The sequence below is a fragment of the Vipera ursinii genome (assembly GCF_947247035.1).
Source record: "Vipera ursinii genome assembly, chromosome: 4".
Lineage (NCBI taxonomy): Eukaryota > Metazoa > Chordata > Lepidosauria > Squamata > Viperidae > Vipera > Vipera ursinii.
The window spans coordinates 43,203,272-43,227,530 of NC_139514.1; positions in this window are offsets into that span (position 1 = coordinate 43,203,272).

Here is a 24,259-nt window from a genome sequence, read left to right on the forward strand (position 1 = left end):
CTGAGCAAGAGATGGCTGGAGCTGCAGGGCTGTCAGGGCTCAGCAGAGGCGCCAGGATCAGAGCTTCTTCGGGGCTGTCAGGGCTCAGTGGAAGCTCCAGGATCAGTGCCAGGCTCCAGCCAGAGCTCAGCGCTGATCCTGGCACTTCTGCTGAGCCCAGAAGAGGTGCCGATCAGCTGGAATGTTGCAGCATCTCCGGGGTCTTATGATTTACATTCAGATGCTTGGCAACTGATTCATATTTATGACGGTCTCAGTCTCCCAGGGTAATGTGAAGTGACCAAAACCTGCTGCAATCACCCAGCAGAGGGGTGGGGATAAAAACCAAACACCCCTCACCCCACCCCCACTGCCAATCCTCAGCAGAAATGCTCACAAGAATGAAAACCTTGCACAGGAGGAAGAGCGCCACCGGGCAGGCAGGCAGGTGTCCTGCTCGGCTGTGGCTTGGGGGGCACTTTTTTCAGTGCCATTGTAACTTTGAACAGTCACTAAGTGAGCTACCTGTACTTCATCACTTTTTTCCTTTTTGGGGGGGTCATCAAGTTTTTGATACTTGCTAGGTGACTGGTGGTACTCGGATGTTGCCATATGCTAAAAGTGGTACAATGGGCGAAAAAGTTGAAAAGCCCTGACTTATGAGATGTACAATAAGCAACAAAAGGTTTTTATCTATGATATTGATTTCTATACTCTGACACTAAAAATTTATATCCGTGCCACAGATGTATGGGAATTGTATCTGGAAGTGATCATTACTTTCATCTTAATTAATCAACATATTTCCTGTGTTTACACTTATAGTGGAACAACATGAAAAATTAATTGGCAAAGCAGAGCCATCCTAAATGAAGAATGAGTAGCATAAAAATAATATTGACACTTTTTCCACTGTTTATAAAGTGTTGGGTATAATGGTTTGATTTCATTTTTAAGGATATTAAAGAATAATTCAGATGGCTAATCCATGTAGTGCTAAAATATGTAAAATATACAACTTTATATGTTGCGATTAGGTTTTTCCACAGTAATTCTTAACTTTACACTCCAACAAATAATAGCAGAATCATAGCTTGCAGTAATTTCTAAGCTTGCTTTAGGCTGCAAAGCCCAAAGGCTTGGCATATCAAGAAAGATTGGTTAGCAGGAATACATTCCTGTCCTATTTATTGGCATGTTGGAAAAATATTTGCAATAATCTTGTAAAACCTAATTAGTCACATTCATTCATTCAGCCAAATATTACTAAAAGTTGTACAGTTACTAATTGCCTTATTCAGTCAAGAAGAAAAATCATATATGGGCTACATAATTTCAGCCTAAGGTAAAGCTCATGTGTCTGAATATACCTTCAAAAACAGCTGTCCTTCCCGTAGGGGAGAAAAATACTCAAGGAGAAAAGTTTTCAATCATTGTTTTTGCACTTCTGTTGGTGAAATTCCATCAGGTAAAACCTGAAGGAAAATAAGTCTATTTCCAAGTTTACCACTTCATATATACCGGTATATATATATATATTGGTGACAACTAGCCTAGAGGCAGTCAGTAAGATACGTTAACCTGCTTAGTGAAAAAAGCACAATCTATAGGATGTGAAGAAGCATGAAAGCAACTGTATCAAGGGATAAGACTCTGAAAATGTAAAAGAGTGCTGATAGCAGAAAATAATAGATACAATAGTATAGTTATCTGCTTCCTATCCTTTAAAATTATTGTAGTAATGACTTCATTACTTAAAAGCTTGTGGATACTTGACTTTATCTGATTCATATATTATTCTAGGAACTATACAGTAAAGTCTTTGTTAAGTAATATTAATGTCATAATTGTTTCATTACATAATAGGGTTGCAGATGTAAGTAAAAAGATTCAAATAAATAGCAATAGACCAGTGTAAACTTGAAAAATGCAACAAAACTTACTATTTGTAGTACTATTATAAAGTTTTATTAATGTGTCCTATGGGGTTGAATTTATATTTTATAAATATATTTTCCGTAATTAAAACCCATATTATTTAATAATTACCATGTTTTGCAAATCAAAGCAATCTCCTCCAAAGATATTGCTTTCCGCTTTGTCTTCAATTATATCCTACTACTTATTTAAGATTAAAATAATTTGGATCCAGACAACAAATAGTCATAGCAACCATCAATTCAGAATATCCTAATGTACAGACCTGCAATAACCTGTAAACAAAAATATTGTTGGAGATATAGATCTTGATTACTCTTCTCTGTACATTTACCGTAGTAAGACAAAGGTTCTTCATCCAGGCCTTTCACAAGGGACACTGAGACCCATTGCTTCCTTATCTTTGCTATCTTTTATCTTTGATTAATTTTATGGGTAGTTTTTGTTTATGGACTGCCTCATTTAGTGACTGTTCACAGTATGATGGTGATGAAAAATTATTTATTTATTTTAATTAATTAATTAATTCCCTATTTCTTAGCCACCCAAAAAGAAGCTCTAAATGTAACTTTAGAACTGGTCCTTGCATTTATGATATCCAAAGGTCTGTGAAGCAAAGGAAAGGTGAAGTGAGATAATAAATGAGTTGTGGTTTGATTTAGTGACCACTTTGTTTAACAATTGAGTTGCTAGTTCCAGTTGTGGTTGCTAAAAGAGGATTAGCTCTAGGTTAAGCAAGCAATATATATTTTGCAGTTGTAGCCTACTTCTCATTTAAATATTTTCTCCCTTCCCTCCTCTTCCCTTTTCTATTGAGTATATTTCTTTTGCAAATACTTCACATTTCGTTGAGTCTACAAGTGCCATTTTGTCTTCATGAAGGATTCATACTTAGGGATTAAGTTTGCTATTTGCTTATGAGATTCTCAGAGCGATCGCCTTATGAAATGGAACTTTTTTATTACTACAAATGATCAGTAGAAACTGAACTGGCTGTTCTGCAAAATGAATTAATATATGTTGTATTCAGTGTTGCCCTTCTATTAACAAATGACAGGGATAGGAAATGTTTGCAGATTTTTCTCTATCTCTTTTATTGTGCATACAAGGGAATCCTCTGGATAAAATTGAATAGTAGTGCTACTGGTTGTAGGATGCAAAAGAAATGGGCGTAATTTACAGACTCAATGGCTGGATCAAAAATGCGAAAGGACCACATGAAAATCAATTTCAAATATTGATAAATTTAAATAATGTTATAGTTATGTGCTATAATTGCACACAATTGCCTCAATGTATCTACTGTAATAAGAAAACAGCAAGAAGCTATCACCTGCCACTTGTAACATGGAACAAAACCTCACAGAGCAAATTAAAATATTCTGGATTTTATTATTTAAATTAATGATGGTGCTTAATAATCACTTCAGCTGGGATTTGGCAAGAATTTGGAATCCATTAATCCTATGTTCACGAACAGTGCCCTTAGATGGCTAATGACTAAATGTAATTGAACTTGGATATGTATGTAATTCCAAACTGCTTCAGTAATTCCTTCATTAGTGAGACAAATATGGTAATAAAATGTTATCCCACTGAGTGATGCTATAATTTTCCTGAAGTTAAAATGAGAACTTTGGGGTATTTTAAAATCATATCCCATGTTCTTCAACAAGAACTAATGGTCTATTTTTCCTTTTTATTTTTCTATTGAGGGGTCTGTTTAGCATTGCCCAAGTCAGTGACTGATCAGAATATACTGTAGAGATAGTGAATATTTCTAGTTGCTGACTAATAAGCATAGAAACCTAATCACCACCTGAGGAGTATGTTATTTTTTTCATATGTTAGAGTCAAACTAATCCGTACATAATTTCTACATAGTGGAGAAGAACTCCCAGTTCCTCTAAAAACTCTTCTTCCAAAATGCTATAAAATCTGGCTGTCACCATCTAAACCAGGGGTGTCAAACTGCTGGCCCATGGGCCAGACACGTCACGCAGAAGCTGCATCTACCCCATTGCCAGCAATGGCAAAACAGTCCCGATATGTTGCGCGATGTCATGTGACGTCGCATGTTTGGCATGTCTGATCTAAACAGTATCTGCACTTTGAGGCTCCCTCTGACATGAAGTATCATTCTGGAAGGATTTATTCCAAAGGGAGCTACTGCTCAGTGACTAAATGAGTTTGACATGAAATATTATGTAATTAACAATGTGTAAACTAGATATAAAGCAATGCATTGTTTTCATGCAAATGAAAAGAGAAAGACTTTGAAAATCCCAATTATTTTATCACCTCTGTCACTGAAGATTCCAATTGTTGGTACTTTTATGTGTTGCCCCCCCCAAACCACTTGAAACAACTGCAGCTAATCCATATCTACTTGCAATGTTATTTATCCACACATTTTAAAATCATCTTCACCATTACGACGATTGTAAGAAAAAGATAGGTAGATAGATAGATAGATGATAGATAGTTAGATAGATAGATAGATAGATAGATAGATAGATAGATAGATAGATGATAGATAATAAGTAGTAAAAGCAGTGTGAGACATCATCATCATCATAAGAAGAAGAAGAAGAAGAAGAAGAAGAAGAAGAAGAAGAAGAAGAAGAAGAAGAAGAAGAAGAAGAAGAAGAAGAAGAAGTTGGAAGGGACCTTGGAGGTCATCTAGTCCAACCCCCTGCTCAGGCAGGAAACCCTATACCATTTCAGGCAAATGGCTGTCCAGTCTCTTCTTAAAAACCTCCAGTGTTGGAGCATTCACCACCTCTGGAGGCAGGTTGTTGGTAAGAGTTTTTTATTGATGGTGTAAAAATTACCATATTGAAATAAAAGGGTATTTAGATGGACCCTAAAGGGCTACCAAGTTAATGAAAGGAGGAATTTTTGAAGGATTAGTGACAGAACTTCAAATAAATCAGCCAAAGGAAATGAATGAGTTAAAGACATATGTCTGTATACATTTTTCTCTCAATAAATGGAACATCTTGAGAAGCAGTAGTAGTGCTACTTGTTCCTAGATATTTCAATTAACTAGTACACTGGAGAGCAGATTGTCAAGGGAAAGATGGTTTTATGCTTTTCTTATATCTCTCTTTTCTTTAAATATCAGGAAAAGTCCCAGCTTGGCATGTGAAATAGTGTAAAACTGTTGGATTAGTAGTGATGACGCAGCCATGAAAAAGCAAAACATCTGTTTCCCTTCCACACCGGTGAGTTTTCTTCCATGTGGTGAGATTTAATGAAAGAGCGTTGAAGTTTCATCATGAGGAGTATGAAAGACAAATATTCATTATTTGTAATTGATTTTATTAAATCTCTTGCAACAGTCATAAGTTTATTCATATTTTGCCTAACACGCTTCACCCTCTGTTTCTATATACTATCTTACAAATACACATTAATTTATTAGTTGAGAGCAACAGGACTCCAGTTCATCTGAAAAGATTAAAAGCAGGAATAATCCTGTTGAAAAAAGAATTTTGTCTGCAGTGTTAAGAAGTTCTGAACTACTGTTTATATGAGAATTTATGAGACGGTGCAAAATATGTGCATGCTCCACTTGCTATAAATTCTATGTATATTTATTGACCAAATAATCATACCATTATCTCTGTCTCTGTCTGTTGGTTTGTGTGTCTGTGTGGGAAAGAGGGAGAGAGAATGAGAGATGGTAAAATATGGGATAAGATCAGCCTAGGAAAATGGCAAAATGACAAATAATTTTTCAAGTGTAATATTTGGATTAATTTTAAATACTTTAAATCTCTAATCTGATTTACAATATCTAGGTTAACAAATGACATATTACATTGTATGGATATTTCTAGCCCACAAATACAGGCATTATGTATTTTCTTCATTTCTTCAAAGGTCTCATTTAAAGGAGAAATGCTTTCAGCTAGAAGTAAAAATTATTTAGTGAAATTTGTTATAAGCTGAGATAATGTGCCCTGCCTCTCTGATTAAATGGGAGGTTAAAAATATCAGTTTGTCTATGGACAATAAATAAAAACTGAAAATCAGTTCAGTCAAGCTGATTAGCTTGAACTAAACTTATACTATTATGTTGGCTACAGTCACATTGATTTGGGAGACATTAGTGAATGGGAGAAGGATGATCCAGCAAATCCTTAAAGGCTTTGAATTGTCAAGTCCAATGACTGCCATAGTGAGCTGGAATCATGATGATAGTATAGGAGAAAACACTTAGAAGAACTTGTGGGACAGGAATAGGCACACCTGTTAGAGTAAGAACCATTGAACCTTCAGGGTCTACAGTTACTGAGGGCAAGTCCCTTAATAGAGGCTATTATTAGAAGAGCAGAGATTAGTTAACAGCAGCAGAATAATATTGATCATTATAACATTGATGGAACAGAATATTTATGAAATTGGAAAGAAGAAGAATTGTAATTACTTTGGGACTTTGGAACATGTTCAAAGAAGGATAGAGAATTTTCTACTAAGAATAAAAGAAATGGGGATGAAGTATGGTTGAAATATGGAATATAGAAGAAGGCATAGGTATTGGTGATTGTTGTCTGGATGTAATTCCATGTACTAGGTGATATTAAAGGATATTAAAAAGGCCAACCATGCCCCGACACCTGTCATACCTTGCCTGTTCTTCCACTTTCTCCTTCTTCCTCCTCCTTTGAACAACCCTTCACTCCCATTGCTGCTTTTTCGGTTTGTCTGGAACCTGTGCAGAGAGTCTTTGGAAATGAAGCTCCACAGCAATTGGGTGGGATGGGAACATTCCCTTTGCTTTTGGACTGGCTCTGAAATGGGCTGGAAGGAGCGGCCTGAGGATGCCAATCTGGCTTTGCAGCAAACAAGGGGATTGGAGGTGCATAAATGCACACCAGTCTGGCCTCTCAAAATACTGGGGTTTTTTCCCCCACTGCTGGATTTTCACAGCCATACTGTTTAACTTTCTTTAAAGATTACTTAATGCAGAATGTGGATCCTTCCTGTTCTGCATCAAGTAAACTTTAAAGAAACTTAAACAGTATGGCAGTGAAAATCTGGCATTGGGGGAAAAAAACCCAGTTTCACCGGACTAGAAATGAAGTTTAGCAGGCCGAGCATGCAGGTAGAAGCATGATGGGAGGTGGTTGGTGCAGATTCATACTAGTTACCAGGCCAACTTTGTTGGCGCCAATCTTGGCTAGGCTGCTGCTGTGGTGCTTGCTGCTCAGCTTCTTGCTAACTGGCAAAGATGCTCCAGCTCCAAGACCTCTGCATCAAGGAATGCGTGGGCAAGCTGCTGCTGGGCTCCTCCTTGGTTTCCATAGGTCTGGGATTCTGGCTGCTGCAGGGCTGTGGCATGGGTGGAGGCGTCTCCTGTTGGGCACTGATTGGGCCAGTGCTGGCACTTGCTGCAGGAGGCCATGAGGTTCGGCATGCGATCAGCGTGATGAGCCTTGTGGCCTCCTTGCATGCACACAGACTCTGCTCTTTTTGGCAGTCCTTCCTGCCACTGGGGCTGCCATTCGCCTTACTCCACCAACTTCTCATGCACAGGGAATCTGCAGCACCCACCTCTGCCCCATGCTTTTGCTAAATTGATCACCTGGCTAGAATTGAGGGGTACCAGGTTGAGCATGCAGGCAGAGGCATGGGGGGAGCTGGGTGGTTCAGATTCCTGCTAGGTACCAGGCCAGCTTCAGTGGCACCAATCTTAGCTAGGCTGCTGCTGCGGTGCTTGTGGCTCGGCTTCCTGCTGACTGACAGAGGCACCCTGACTCTAAGCCCTCTGAGTCAAGCAATGCATGGGTAAGCTGCTGCCATACTCCTCCTGGGTTTCCTTAGGTCCTGGATTCAGGCTACCTCAGGGCTGCAGCATGAGTGGAGGCACCTTCTGTTGGGAGCCAATCATGCCAGTGCCACCACTTGCTGCAGGACACCTCAAGGCTTATCATACCGGCATTGCCACTTACTGCAGGAGGCCACAAGGCTCGGCACGTAATAGGCACAGTGAGCCTCGCAGCATGATGGGTGAGCGCATAGAAGGCACGCACACAGACTCTGTTGTTTTCAATGTTGCTTCTGTGCCTGGCCGGCCTCAGATCAGCTGCAATGCACATGGAGAGCATGGCAGACATGGGGTAAGTGCAATCATTCCATGTGTCAGCCAGAAAGAAGAATGAGAATAAATGAGCAAAAGCTCCCAGCATGAGACAGGGAGTACTATAGATCAGCCCAGCAGAACTAGAATGCCAACAAAGAGCTGGTTGGATCTGGAAGTGACAACAAGTAAATCCAAAAGTGTAAATTACCAGAAGAATTTCTGCAAGGGAAAGCAGCCTTGCCCATATCAAAGCAAAAGTTGGATTTTATTCATAAGTACTATGTGGCTAAAAATGTATTGTCCCTTTAAGGAAAATGTTGGGCTGGATGAGGGAAATATTGAACAAACCTCTGGATATTGAAATTTCAGTAGATTGAGTTCAGTGGTTATTGTTGGGTAAACGTAGTCCCTCACCTTTATGTATCTGCCTATACTTCTGTACGGTAACTGTTTTATATAAATACAGTAGTAAAGAAAAACTATTAAAGCCTGTGGCTATGAATGAAAAATAACAATATAAAGTTGCTGATCCTAAGCAGAAATGTCCTAATAGTAGTGTCGGGAACAGAAAATCAGGAGCCAGTATAGCATTACAAGTTTATTTCATGCTACCTATTCACAAGAATCTGATCTATTAATTAATCTGATCTACTAATTAATGCCAGATAAGAGTCAACGCACTTCAAGTGGACATTAAGTTAGGTCTCTTCAACTCCAACCTGATGATGTGTTTGACCCTGCACTGAGGCTCTGCCTGGTTATGTCCTTCTGTTATAAGATCTGTGGTGGAATAAAAACATCCAATATTTCCTGATAGTTGGAAAGTTGGCAGCAGGATTTGTTAAAATGTTTTGGGTAAGAATTATAAAAGGAAGAGATAGAAAACTCCCCTATATCTGTTAGTTACTCTTAGGGAATATTTTCTCAAAAGTTCATACTAGTGGCTGTGAAAAAATAAAGCAGGGCTTATGATAAAAGAACTACAGCTATCACAAAAATGCAGAGAAGTATGTACAGAATCAAAGTACCTACTCTACTCTACTCAAAAATATTCTTACTATATCCCCTCTGCATATGTATTGTCACATGTAGCAATAAAATGGCAAGGCAGATGCTGTCAGCTTCTGAGAGAGCACTAGCTTAACAAACTCTGCCTAACCACATATTTTCAACAGACAAATACATCAACAAATCAGAAGGTCAGCTATGGGATCACCATTTTCAGGAATCTTATCATGTCTTGAAATGATAGCACTCCCACACATACACCCCAAGGTGAGGATCTGGTAAATAGATGACATCTTTGTCATAACGAAAAAGGACCAACTGGAGACACATATGAAACCAGCAACATCTTCAAAGATATAAAATTCACAAGAGAAGAAGAAAACAACACTATCCTTCCTGCATATTTTCATCAGCAGAAAGTTTTGGCAAACTAGAAATAAAAGTTTATCGGAAAAACTACTCCACATCAACCAAGTGCTCTGTTACCAAAGTAACACCCGAACCTGCCACAAGAAGCTGTATAAAGAACACTGTTCAGATGAGCACAAACACATTGCAGCAACCCCGAACAGCAGACAAAGGGGACAGATCATCTAGACAACATCCTCCAACAAAATAGACATCCACACAATTTCATCAAAAATTCTCAGCTACTCAACCCAACATAGCACAACCAATACAAACACTGTGAAAAGGATAAAACTGCCATACAGCAAAAACATTGCAGAAGCCACCAACAGACTATTACAATCACATGGCATCAGCATAGCACATAATCAATTAAAGCCCTCCAAAACAGCCTAAGTAAACCAAAAGATGCAGCACCCCCAGGGAAAAAGCAGTGATCTACAACATATAGTATAAAGACTGCAACAGCCATTAAGTAAAACAAACAGCCGAAGATTAACAGAACACATTCCTGAATTCCAAGTAGCAATAAGAAGACATAATGAAACCTCCTTATTTTCACAATACATGGATTGACTTAGTCATAGTTTCAACTGGGAAACTAACCATCCTAGACCAAGTCAAGTCCAAAGTCAAGTCCAAAAACTAGAGAAGGCCTGGAGGCCTGACCTTCTGACAAATTGGCCATCAACAGGTCCATAGACATAAACAACATCAATATACCATTCAAAAGATACAATCAACAAACTGAAAAGGGAACAAAAAGATCAGAACACCTCCTCACCAGCAATCAATACCCCAATGAGCAGAGATTAACAACAAGATTAACATTAGACTAACAATACCCCAGTCAAGAAACTCTCAAACAAGCTAACAGTAAACAGCTCAACCAAAGAACTAGCAACACTGACAAGGCAATCCACTAGAATATAAAAATGAGAGCAAGACCCACTCTCTATTAGCTCTGATAATGTCACCTAGTTTGGATAATGAAATGTCTGCAGTAAATCAACCTCAAATAGCACCAAAGACCCCTACTTTTAACCCTGAGCTATAAAAATTCTCCTCTATCTGAGCACTTTTTTTAGTTACTTAGACTTTAAGTTCCAAAATTCATGTTGAAATATGTCAGGAATTCAGAATGTATGGTACTGTTATCTTCATTATCATCTAATCATGCTGTGGGCCCTGAGAAAGGTATATGGAAAGAATGACAGTTTTTTAAGAATTTGAATAAATTACATAAATGCCTATAAAATGAATTAATAAATAAAATTCATTCTTCTTAATCTTGTTATAGTATTTTACATATCTTAATTATAATTGTTTAATATTTATTAATTGTTTTTTTTAGCTTTGTTGTATGTTGCCGAGAATTACTTGTTGTAAGATGGGTGGTTATATAAATTTGATAAACAAATAAAGGGGGGGGAGGAAAAGTCTATAGATTGTTTAACAACTCAGCCAAGTAAAAATCTGATCTTGTCTTTAGCTAATCCTGAAACCTTGCAAAAATAGAGCTTCTGTAAGCTTTCTGTTCATGATTTTCAATATCATCATTATTATCATCACCATCACCATCCCTTTCTGTTTTATGATCAAATGCTATAATGGGAAAAAAGAAGTAGAATAGGAAAGCTCAAAACTGTCTAATTCAGATTGGGCTACCATGAACCCCTCCTCTCCCACACCTGCCTTTTTTGCAGAAAGAGAACTTCAGAATAAATCATTATCCTCAAATGTGTGCAAAGGGATGGATTAATTGCACTTAATAATTCCTGACTTAGTCAATCATGCCATTCAAACAGAACTAAAAATTATTAAGACTTTTTCGAGATGAAGCATTAGAACAATGTTGCTTTCAAATATTATTTAATTATTTAGAATTAGACATTTAAACTAATATTGCAAATTGCAAATTATCTTCTATTTTTCCAATAAATATAAAGGACACTCTAAATATTTTAGAGGTAATTGTTTACCATGGTTGTAAAGAAAAGATGTTAAATCTAATCATACGTAAATAAAACATCTGATTAATAACATTATGTCTTCCCCCAAATGTCTTCACAGATTTTGTTTGCGGTGCTTCAACCCATGATGAAATCTGTGTATTGGATGATATAAATATTATCTTTTTAATATTTTGTTAATTACATTTATTAACTGTTTCATTGGTTTTAATATCTGTATTATAAAGTACAGCCTATATATATTTTTAAACCCTTTTCCTGAGTTAATTTTTCAAGAAATGATACCAGGGAATATATTAACTTGAAGTTAACACACTTTCCCAAGTGGAACTAATGGTACAATTTGATCCTGTGTCAAGTTTAAGTGCTAGTAATAAATTCAGGTGAACATTGCTTTCTGTGACAAATCAGAAGTAATAATATTTTCTTGATCTCATTCTGATCTTCTGTCACTCAAGAGCAAGGTATCTCACACAGATGGCTCAATTTTTGAAATGTAACCTGGTTTGGGAAAAGCTGAAGATAATGCTCGATCAGAAAGAACACACTCACAAACACACACATGGAAGTGAGTGAAAGTGTAACAATCATCATATTCTTATATTAAGTTGTGAGCTGTGATTTCAGGCATTGCATGAAATGTTGTATATCTTCCTTTTCCTCTTTTCCAATTCAGTGAAATCAAAATCTCATCCTACATGTAATAAAGTGGACTTTGCACTCTGATGATTTTAAACGTACTGATGTAGAGTATAAGGCATAGTAGTATAACAGAAAGAAAATAAAACAATAGTTGGATAAAAAGAGATGAAAAATAATTTACATTATTCCTATGGTTCTTTGTATATTTTATTCCAATACTTTGAAATCAACTTATTAAATATTAAAAAACATTACTGCAATGTAAAGATTTTTATACACTTAAAACAGACATGTCAAACTTGCGACATCACATGACGTCACACAACATATCGGGACGGTTTTGCCATTGCCGGCAATGGGGTGGGTGCGGCTTCCAGATGACTGGCAGTTTGACACCCCTGACTTTAAAAAATCTGATATTATTATTATTATTATTATTATTATTATTATTATTATTATTATTATTATTTAAACTTATATACCGCCCTTCTCCCGTAGGACCCAGGGCGGTTCACAAGGCGATTAAAACAATATAACAATACAAAAGTTAATAACAAATTAAAATAAATTAAATTATCCTTAATTAAAATCTAAAACCCTTAACTCTAATTAAAAACCCAATTGCAATAGGTTAAAAATTAAAAGTTCTCAGTCCTGGCCGGAAAGCTCAAAGAGCCAGGTCTTCAGGTCCCGGCGGAATGAACGAAAATCTGGGGCAGTCCTGAGCTCTATGGGTAACTGGTTCCAAAGGGCAGGCGCACCCACAGAGAAGGCCCTCCCCCTGGGTGTCGCCCTCCGGCAATCCTTTGCCGGCGGCACCCTGAGAAGGCCCTCCCTGTGGGAGCGCACAGGACGAAGGGAAGATATTAGGTATGAAAAAAATGGTCATGAAATTTTGTGCTCTTGAATGTTATACAGTAATTAAACAGAAACAATCTGTTTAATGTTTAACCTATTTTCTTTAAAAAAAATCTGAAAGTGGGAAAGCATACTAAGCTTATTTCAAAATGACAATATAAAAGCATTGATAGCATGATGTAAAGTGTATCATGAAATAGTTCTTTTCAGATAAAAGAAATAAGTAATTTATTCCATGACACCCTGAAGGACATCATGATGCTTGTTTTGATATTTTCTTTCTCTTTCCCCCCCCCCAATAAATATCTTTGAGTCTAGGTCTGTGTGACTTCCATTTGATGTTGAACAAATGGGGTTTTTCTGTTCAAATTTGCTGCAGCCCCTTAGATTTGAAGGCTCTGTACAGTAAGTACAGAGGATTCTGATTCTCCCAATATTCCCTATTGAAACCCTGTCCTTATCTTTACATAGATGTCCTACTTCAATTTCTATGTTCACACAACATAATAAACCATAAAATTTGAGTACCACGAACAATTTCACCCCGTAATGTATTAGGCAATAAATACTTCATATTCTACATTTTTCCTATTGGGGAGAGGGAAATATTTCAGGTCCATTGGGTGAAAGTAAAATTAGTTTTGTTAAGTAGTCTTGTAACATTATAATATAGAGAATACAGTCTTTTGAATTTTGATTTATTGAATCATGCTTTCTTTTTAGTTATGAAATGATTTCATATATACAGTATTTAAAATAATGTATTGTTTTTAAAAGAAAAAAATGTTTTAACTTAATGAAGCCTGACTTTCTTGGGGAAAGGTTCCATATCAGTAAAATTCCAAATCCATCTTATTAATATATAAAGATGTTGAATATGCTCCAGGCAGTGCTTTTTTTTGTAAAAGAAAATGGTGCCGGAACTCACACATGTCATACAGCCCACCTTGCCTACCTTACAAGGTTCCATCCAAAAAAGGTGCCGGAACTCCGTTCTGAGCGTTCTACGAGAAAAAAAGCCCTGGCTCCAGGCATTTGGCTGCATTAAAAATCTTTTCAAACTGACAAGTCTTTTGAAACACAGGTAATTTCCATTTTGATCCTTAACACTTGTGTGTGTGTGTGGGGGGGGAGATAATTCCCTTCCTAGTCTTTATATTATATATAAATTATATATAAATATAATAAATATTATGATATACAATTTTAGATTTTTTTTTACAAAACAGAATAAGCCAGAAACAGTGCAATCTCTATTGTGATACTGTAGAAACCACACCATTAGAACAGAAGAGACAAGAAAATAGACATGTTGCATTGTACAAAAGAAGGAATGTTGGAAAGGAATTCCTGAATTGGTAATAGAAAGTGTGGGAAGTCAGCTCCCCAGAGAAGGAAATATTAAAAGGGCAGAAAAATATATTTCCTCAAAGGATCTTGAAGAGGCAGGAAAGCATGGCCAGTTTTCTTAATAGCCCCAGGTCTCCCTTCCCCCCAAGCACAAGCCAGCTCTATAGAGATGCAGATGTAAATCCAGGGAGCTAGGAGATTAAGAAGACAAAGACCTACAATCTACATACCCCAGCCCCAGGGAAGCAGGATATGACCTTTGGACATAATAGGATTGACCCACCACCATCAAGAATACCAGAAAGGCACACTCAGATTCAGGTCAGAATACGTGACACAGGAAATACAAAGCCTGAAATGGGAAATAACTCCAAACAAAAGGCTCCAGAGGGTATAAAAACCCACTCCCTACATGTGCTCAGTCCTTTTTCTGCTAGAACCATCTTTCTGTCTGGCTTTCCTTTTCAATAAACTGTAACCTGAATGAATGAATGAATGAACCTTTATTGTCAAAGTACAACCATGTATACATTGAGATTGACTGAGCCTCCCTTCGTGCCCCCACCCCCAACTTACAGTGACAGAAACCCTCTACCTTATTACTTCTTCCTAAAGCAGTCGCCATGTTGTTTATCCCTGGCTTGGACTGAACCATGATGAAGACTTTTCCTTCAACAAAAGTACCTTTCACCTCCTTCAGCAGTTCTCTGGATTCTCAAGCTTAATTAATAATGCTGGCATCCTCTTCCAATTCTTTTTTTTTAAGAGAGGAAGATTCTTTCAGTTAACCTCTTTCCTCTGTTTTTTTTAAATTGCTTTTTCCATTGCCATCTCTCCTTTCTAATTCTTGTTATTTTGTTTTGGCAATGGGCAAATATGTCATTATACCATTTAACCCTTAGTTTGTAACATGTGAGAGGTGTTGGGTACATATGGGAGAAGCAGGTTTCTGACAATTCTTGTGGAAGATTTTTTTTTAATTTAACATGCCTTGGTACTTTGACAAGGAAATGCCAATAAGCTGCTCAGTTATGTGTACAGCTTTTTAGACACACACACACACACACACACACACACACACAAACAAACCAATTGACCTGTTAACCTCATCAGTTTGTTGAAACCAATTAAAGTGCTTCCAAACTATAGCTGGTGAACTCATTATCACAAGAAAAAAAAGGTCTAGCTAATCAGTTCATATTCTTGTGCATTCAGGTGGATTTTCCCACAATGTAAAGAAGAAGTGGTTTACAGTTGCCAAACAATTTTTATTTACAATATTGTGTATTTATTTTGTTTTATAACTCATCCTAATTTCTTTTCAGGCTAGCTCATTCACATAGTACTATGTCATGGTACAAAGTTATATCCGATGCAAACAGTATAATTTGCACGAGGATCAGTACGCTCTGTTCCTCTCTAACAAATATACAATGACATGTATATAATAGGATAATTAGCCTGTTATCATAGTGGAACTGGATCCATAGCATGTAATATAGAAGGGTACTCACATAGGCAAACTGTTAGAAACATATCTTTCTTTCTATCCCGCTCTTAAGAACAAGATTCACGTAAATAAATATTTCATACCCAAGAAAAAAGCTGAATGATGATTGGGCATAAAATGAGCTACATACGTGTGAATTGTCTCTAAAACAATATGCTAAATTAGTTGTTAATGATAATAGCATTATCTATTTACTTAGAAATACATTTTTTCCCTAATCTATGCTTTATTAAATTTAATTTTTATCCCTTTGAGTCAGTCCTGACTCCTGGTAATAGCCTCGACAAATCCCTGCAGTTTTATTGGCAGCATTTTTTTGTAATGGTTTCCTATTGCCTTTTGTTCTGGGGCTGGAAGTTCCAAAGTCATCTAGTGGGTTTTATGTCTAAGGTGGGACTATAACTCATTATGCTGTGGTTTATAGCCTGGTGCCTTAACCACTACACCAGACTGACTGTCATTTTTAAATTATGCTAATTTCAATCAAAGCATATTGGATACTTCAGTCATCCATGAGCCAGATGAATTACTAACAAGAATAGTCATACATTTTGCTGATTCCCCACTCTTCACTTTGCAGGCATAATTTCTTAACTACAGTGTGGTGAGTTGTATATGGTGATGGGCTTATGAGAATGTTCTCTAGAACAGGGCTTTTCAACCTTTTCACCCATTGTACCACTTTTAGGATATGGCAACATCCAAGTACCACCAGTCGCCTAGCAAGGTGTCAAAAACGTGATGACAAAAAAAAAAGGAAAAAAGTGATGAAGTACAGGTAGTCCTCGACTTACAACAGTTCACTTAGGGACTGTTTGAAGTTACAATGGCCCTGAAAAAAAATGCCCACCAAGCTACCACCAAGCAAGACACCTGCCTGCCTGCCCGGCGGTGCTCTTCCTCCTGTCTGAGGTTTTCCTTGTTGTGAGCATTTCTGTTGAGGATTGGCAGTGGGGGTGGGGTGAGGGGTGTTTGGTTTTTATTCCCCCTGTCTGCTGGGTGGTTGCAGCAGGTTTTGGTCACTTCACATTACCCTGGGACACTGTGGCTGTCATAAATATGAATCAGTTGCCAAGCATCTGGATGCAAATCACAAGACCCTGAGGATGCTGCAACATTCCAGCTGATCAGTGCTTCTTCTGGGCTCAGAAGCACCAGGATTAGTGCCAAGCTTCACTGGAGCCTGGCGCTGATCCTGGCGCTACCACTGAGCCCTGACAGCCCTGCAACTCCAGCCATCTCTCACCAAGGCTTGTGCGTTGCTGCCACTGGTTCAGCTCATTCCCCTTCCCTATTTTCTAGGATGGCCATGTACCACCTGCCAGGTGCCAATGTACCACAGGTGGTACCCGTACCACTGGTTGAAAAGCCCTGCTCTAGAACTCCCTAAGAGCACTTACAGCCTAGTATGTCTAAGAAGATTCTCAGTCATCTAGGTCATGGTTGTCTCAAAGGGGCTTTTTCCTTGAAGACATTTTGCTTCTTATCCGAGAAGCTTCTTCAGTTCTGACTGAATGGTGGAGAGTGGAAAAACCATTGCAGTCATCTTCTTGTTAGCACTCTTTTTGAGAGTTGTTGAGATCATATGGTTTATCTATGCCCTCAGGATCACCTGAATAGTGCAAGTGAGTGTGGAATCTTCTTGGACCAGATGGCCAGATGATTGCAAGGAATATAAATCCTTCCATTATCCACCATTCAGTCAGAACTGAAGAAGCTTCTTGGATGAGAAGTGAAATGTCTTCAAGAAAAACTAAGTCCAGTTGCCTTTTGAAAAAGCACCTTTGGTTCAGCAGTGTATGCTTTGGTAAAATGAGGATAGATAGGAAGGTATAACAGAATGTGCTGCTTCACGCTGTGGATAAAAAACACCACTTTTTAAATTTAAGTTCCACTTAAGGTGTTGAAGAAAGGAAATAAAGAAAACCCCTATGGAATAGTGAATGGAATATTCATATATTATATGTAACATAAAGGGCTGTTAAAGGTAAAACTTCTCTAGAGCTACAGTCCACTCTAATACTTCATTTTATAATGTGCATAGATAACAGCTGCCAGACTAATCCTATATAGCTTTATTCACAAATAAATCCCAGAGGAATCAGTTCACTTTCATAGTACATATACATAAGATTAGCAGCCTGAGATGTTTAATCTGTTTTTATATGGCACCTGGATTCTGTCTGGGGATTAAATGCTGTACTTAAACCAGTGTAACTCTGACTTCTTTGGTTTCCAGTGACTGCCCCCTGCTCAAACTGCAGCAGTCAGCAGACTATGGAAAGCTTTTACTTAGATTGACAATCACACAGTATTCATCTGCAGGTCCCTCTTAGGACTTTTACGTTTAAAAAAAAATCAGAAATATGAAAGTCATAAATAGTATGGTTTATGAATGCAGTCTCTTTTAATTGAAAAATCCAACCAAAATCTGCAAAGTTTTTCTTTGTTCAGCTGTGCAAACACTCATATCTAAATCAATTCCACTAGCTGGTAAATGCTGTTGATAGTAAAATCACTTTGATTGAAATGTGATTACGACTTTACTTAAAAATGCCATAAAATGATCCTAGAGAAATAGCTTTGGGACGGCTTCTTGTGATTCTGAATTAAACTGAATTTCTTTATTTATATTTATATTTATATTTATATTTATATTTATATTTATATTTATATTTATATTTATATTTATATTTATATTTATATTTATATTTATATTTATATACCGCCCTTTTCCCAAGGGACACAGGGCGGTTTACAGGGCAAATTAAAACAGTACAATATATACAGGTTAAAATTAAATTAAATTAAATAGCCCCAAAATAATTAAAAATTAAAACCTTAACCCAAAACCCTCAGTCCAGGCCGGCAAGCTCGAATAGGCAAGTTTTTAGGTCCCGGCAAAATGAGCGAAGGTCGGGGGCCATCCGGAGTTCCACAGGCAGCTGATTCCAAACTGCAGGCGTGCCCACCAAGAACGCTTTCCCCCTGGGGGCCACCAGCCGGCACTCCCTGACCGGCGGCACCCTGAGGAGGCCCTCCCTGTGGGAGTGCACAGGATGATGGGAAGTTGATGCTGGCAGCAGGTGCTCCCGAAGATAGTCTGGACCCATGCCATTTAGGGCTCTATAGGTCATCACCAGCACCTTGAATCTCACCTGGAGGGCAACTGGAAGCCAATGCAGCTCACGGAGAAGAGGCGTTACATGGGAGTATCAGAAAACCCCCATCACAACTCGCGCGGCCGCATTCTGCACCAGCTGAAGCCTCCAGGTGGTCCTCAAGGGCAGCCCCATGTAGAGAGCATTGCAGTAATCTATCCGGGAGGTGACAAGGGCATGAGTGACTGTACATAGGGTGTCTTGGTCCAGATAGGGTCACAACTGGTGCACCAGGCGAACTTGGGCAAAAGCCCCCCTGGCCACGGCTCCTATATGATCTTCCAAACTGAGCTGTGAGTCCAGGAGGATGCCCAAGTTGCAGGCTGTATCTACGGGGGGTAACACCTCACCTCCCATAATTAACGATGGAATAGACTGGTTAATCCGAGATGCCGGTATGCACAGCCACTCAGTCTTGGCGGGATTAAGTTGAAGCCTGTTTCTCCCCATCCAGACCCAGACCACCTCCAGGCAATGGGACATCACGTCGATGGCATCACTGGGTTGGTTTGGGGTGGAGAGAAAAAGCTGGGTATCATCAGTGTCCTGATGATATCCCACCCCCAAACCACGAATGATCTCACCCAGCGGCTTCATATAGATGTTGAACAGGAGAGGCGAGAGGACCGATCCCTGAGGAACTCCACAAACGAGAGGCCTCGGGGCCGACCTCTGCCCTCCTGCCAACACCAACTGTGAGCAGCCCAGGCAGTAGGAGGAAAACCACTGTAGAACAGTGCCCCCCACTCCCAACCCCCTGAGACGCTGCAGCAAGATACCATGGTCAATGGTATCGAAAGCCACTGAGAGGTCTAATAGGACTAGGACAGAGGAACAACCCCTGTCCCGAGCCCGCCAAAGATCATTCACCAGTGCGACCAATGCCGTCTCTGTGCTGTACCCGGGCCTGAAGCCCGATTGGTACGGGTCCAGATAGTCAGTTTCCTCCAGGAAGAGAGGGAGTTGACGTGCCACCACGCTCTCAACAACCTTCGCTACAATAATATTAAAAAGGAAGAAAAAAATAACTTATTTCATCTTGTTTTCTCACCAAATATAATTTCTGTTATAGAATATTTTACGAAGAAATAACCAAAGATGTGGTAACTTAAAGCTGAAGTGCTATAATTAAAAAAGACACTGTAACTCTTATTAAACCTTGAGAAAAATCCTATACCTTTCTGTCAGCAATGCCTAACAGAGAAGAGTATTTTTTCTATCTATTTCTAAATAAAAACTGCTCCTTATGAGTCATTTGCTTTATCTATGGGAACTAAAATGCCAACTGTGGTAGCTATATCATTCTATTTACAATCACGATGACTTGCAAGTACTGTCAAAGAGACCAAATGACAGGAATAAACTAAGGACAGACAATTGTGTGCATATTTCAATGTTCGCATTAAAAGAATCACTAAAATGTTGGAATAAAGGTATCATTCTTTTTGTGCTAGACACCACACACTTTACAGACTGTGTCTCCCCCCAGAGGCACACCTTGGACAGTGGGCACTGAGTCATATGTTTTGAGAACAAAACAAAAGCAAGGAAATAATGTTGGAGATCTAAGTAAGCACTAAAACTCAGAAACCTATTTCTCCAAACTGATGATGGTATCATCTTTGTAACTTTGTTTTTGGGATGCTGTTTTGTTTTCTCTTTAAGACGCAATTTCATGGAACTAGAAAACAAAACAAGGTTTGAGGATAGCAATCAATATTTTGATGTAAACTCTATAAATGAGATTGCATTGGGCAAGCCTATTCAATCAGCCATAAAAGCGGTGAGCTAACTGGCTGCAGCATTTGCTCAGCTACGCAGGAGAGTCAAAGCTCACAGCTAATCCCTCAGTTAGACCATAAATCTAAGTGCAGTGAAGGAAAAGAAGCTTCTGTTGTTGTTGTTTAAAATAGGTTGCATCCAAGCTTGCAGAAAACAATTTTTTTTGTTAGAATCTAAGGTTTTCAAATTAAATTCGGGTGCAAAATATTAGGGCTGGATTTGCACATTGAGCTAAACATAGTCATTTTAATGGATATAAAAGAGGGATATAAACAGCCCCCTTTGTCAGCCCCCAGTGTGTCCCAAAATGGGTGGGATTCAAATGTTCAGCTTTTACTTTTTAATTTTCTTTAAATATTCAGGGAGAAAATGGATTGTGTAAAATAATGGTGCTTAATATACTCATTACAGCACTTAGAAATGTCTACCTACTCAAATTCTACTGATTGCACCTGGTTTTTATAGAGCAGTCTGAACCTTTGTAGTTAAATCATAAAATAAAAATAACTTTGCAGAGATTTCACTGTTAATTACTTTGATGACTTATCTTCCTCAATTATTTTATCCACTTTTCTTTTTAAAATATTGAGTTTTCTTTTAATCTGTGGAAGGAGATAAAGTATTGAAGAATCTCAGTATCGTTGCATCCTGTACTGATAGGGAATAAAAGGGAAATGGGAGTGGGAAGAATGAGAATTTTGTTGTTAGCAAAACACACAAAATAAAATTATAATATAAATAAAATAAATGATAATGATAAAAGATACATAAATTAATAGAAGAATAAATAATGTCTCCATTTATTTATTCATCTTGCTGAATCTTTGCTGCCTGGAAGATTCATAGAGTGAGGGTATCTAATGACTATACACACATCTTAGGTAGAAAGAGAGCATTTAAAATCTGCAGAATCCATCAGGAACCTGAGGTGAACTGATCTAATGTAATCCTTACTGATCACATTTTTGTATAGGGCTTGTTCGTTTGTTTGTGTCAAAGCTCGTCCTGCAGCAGGCAGAGCGAAGAACCGAAACAGGAACGAGAGACCTCCACTGCGAACTGAAAGCACTTTATTCCTCAAGGCAACAGCCACAGCAAGAAACAAAGCCAGCGTTGGCCGCTACCCGCAGCCAACGCTGCTATATACACGCCAAAGCACCCACCCATACTCTACCCAAACACGCCCACGCCCTCCCATTGCCTATATCTTCCCCACCCCTCCCCTGCAAACCCTTTCGCCCAGCACCTAGTCAGGTAAGCCCTCGCCCGTGCTCCTCCACCACCGTGCTCCACCCCCACTCCCCCTCCCTGCCGCGCCCAGCTCCGGTCCCCTCCGTGGCTGCCGTCGTTCGGGCCCCCCAGCCACCCAGGCATCGTGGCGGGAACGAACCCGTCCCCCAACAGGCACATCAGCTCCTGAGCAGAACTGTCCCGTGCCCCAGGCCGCTCCGCCAAACGTGGACTCGACAGCTGTAGCCGTAGGGGTGGAGGGCCCCCCCTCGAATGTTGGCCCCACGGGGCCCGACAGTTTGTTTGTGTGTGTGTGTGTAGGAACCAGAGACTATGACTTCTAGTTCTCCCTTAGGCATGAAAGCTGACTGGGTCAGTCACTATCCCTCAGCCCAACCCACCTCATAGGGTTGTTGTGGGGAAAATATAAAAATAAAAATGACATGAATGAATGAATGAATGAATGAATGAATGAATGAATGAATGAATGAATTTTCCCTGCAAAAGGTTATAGTAGATAGCAATAATCTGCCCACGACAAAGGGTGAAATTCAATATTCCTCATTTTCACATTACATTGTGTATGCCCCAGAACAAAAACCAGTTCTAAGGTATGACTTTTCATGGCCATTAGACCCTCAATAAGATAGAACAGGCTCAATGTTCTCAATGAGGCCAGCAGTCATGGCTGCTCCAGGTCCCTCACTGAGCATAGTAAGTTAAAGCCCCATAGGTGAAATTGCAACTCTGCAATGAGGTTGAGCATCCCTAGCAAGAATACTATTGTTCAGCAGGAAGGAAAGCAGTGTACAAGTAGTAAACTCAACTAACTCCTTGTACCAAAGGAGCATAAAGAAACTCTCACATCCAATGGTCTGTGGTGTAGTGTATAGAGATGTTGGCAGGATCGCATGGTTGACAACAGGAGCACTTTACCCTACCCAATTCATCATGGTCATGGATGAGGATGGTAGGGAAGGAGGGATTATAGAGGAATGTGACTATAACATTGAATAAAGTATGCCAAAAATATGGAATAGAATACAAAAAGCAATTTAATCCAGGAGAGGAGAAGGCATGAGAAAAAAGTAACATCACACAGTTCTGTTTGGTAACAAATAAAGAGAACATAGGAAATTCTGTTAAGTTTTCAAGATTCTGTTACTATTTTTCTTGTAATTTTTCTGCTGTCTGTTTTCTGACCTAGCCTACCTTGAAGCCTGACGAATGTCAAATATATTGAATCTCTTTTCATGATTGTGGATTACCACGCCTTGCTATAACTCCTCACTGGAAAACTCAGCCAGACGAATTCATGCTAAATCAGCACCTAAGACATCTTACTCCCAAAACTGCTTAAGTTTGTTTGGAGGTTCTAGCCAGGGAGCGCAGCTATCATATATCCTTGAATGAAGATCAGTACATTCCTTCTATCTTGTATATCTTATATTTTGTGACTTATTTAACAAGTAAATCATAACTTCATAACCCAAGAAATTTATTTATTCAATGGATTCAGATCCTATATTTCATTTAGGAACTCAAAGCAGTGAACATGACTCTCCTTCCTCCTTTTTTCCCCACACAATAACTCTGTAAAATGGATTGGGCTCAAAAACAGTGATCAGTCCAAAATCATTTTCTAAAGAATGGTTAAATTTTTTTAAAAAAATTCACCAGAATTCTGAAAGATAAAGAAAAACAAAGAGCAAATATTATTAAACACAAGTAAGAGCCTTTATTAAGTATTACCTTTTGGCTTTGAGTGGCAAAATATAATGTAAAATAATATTTTTTAACATCCTTTGTTGTTGTTGTTGTTGTTGTTAGCTGCAAAGTCGTGTCCGACCCATCGCAGCCCTATGGACAACGTTCCTCCAGGCCTTCCTGTCCTCTACCATCTTCTGGAATCCATTTAAGCTCACGCCTACTACTTCAGTGACTCCATCCAGCCACCTCATTCTCTGTCGTCCCCTTCTTCTCTTCCCCTCAACCTGTCCCAGCATTAGGCTCTTCTCCAGTTGTTGTTGTTGTTAGTTGCGAAGCCGTGTCCGACCCATCGCGACCCTATGGACAACGTTCCTCCAGGCTTTCCTGTCCTCTACCATCTTCTGGAGTCCATTTAAGCTCATGCCTACTGCTTCAGTAACTCCATCCAGCCACCTCATTCTCTGTCGTTCTCTTCTTCTATTGCCCTCAATCTTTCCCAGCATTAGGCTCTTCTCCAGTGTGTTCTTCCTTCTCATTAGGTGGCCAAAGTATTTGAGTTTTAGCTTCAGGATCTGGCCTTCTAAAGAGTAGTCAGGGTTGATCTCCTCTAGGACTGACC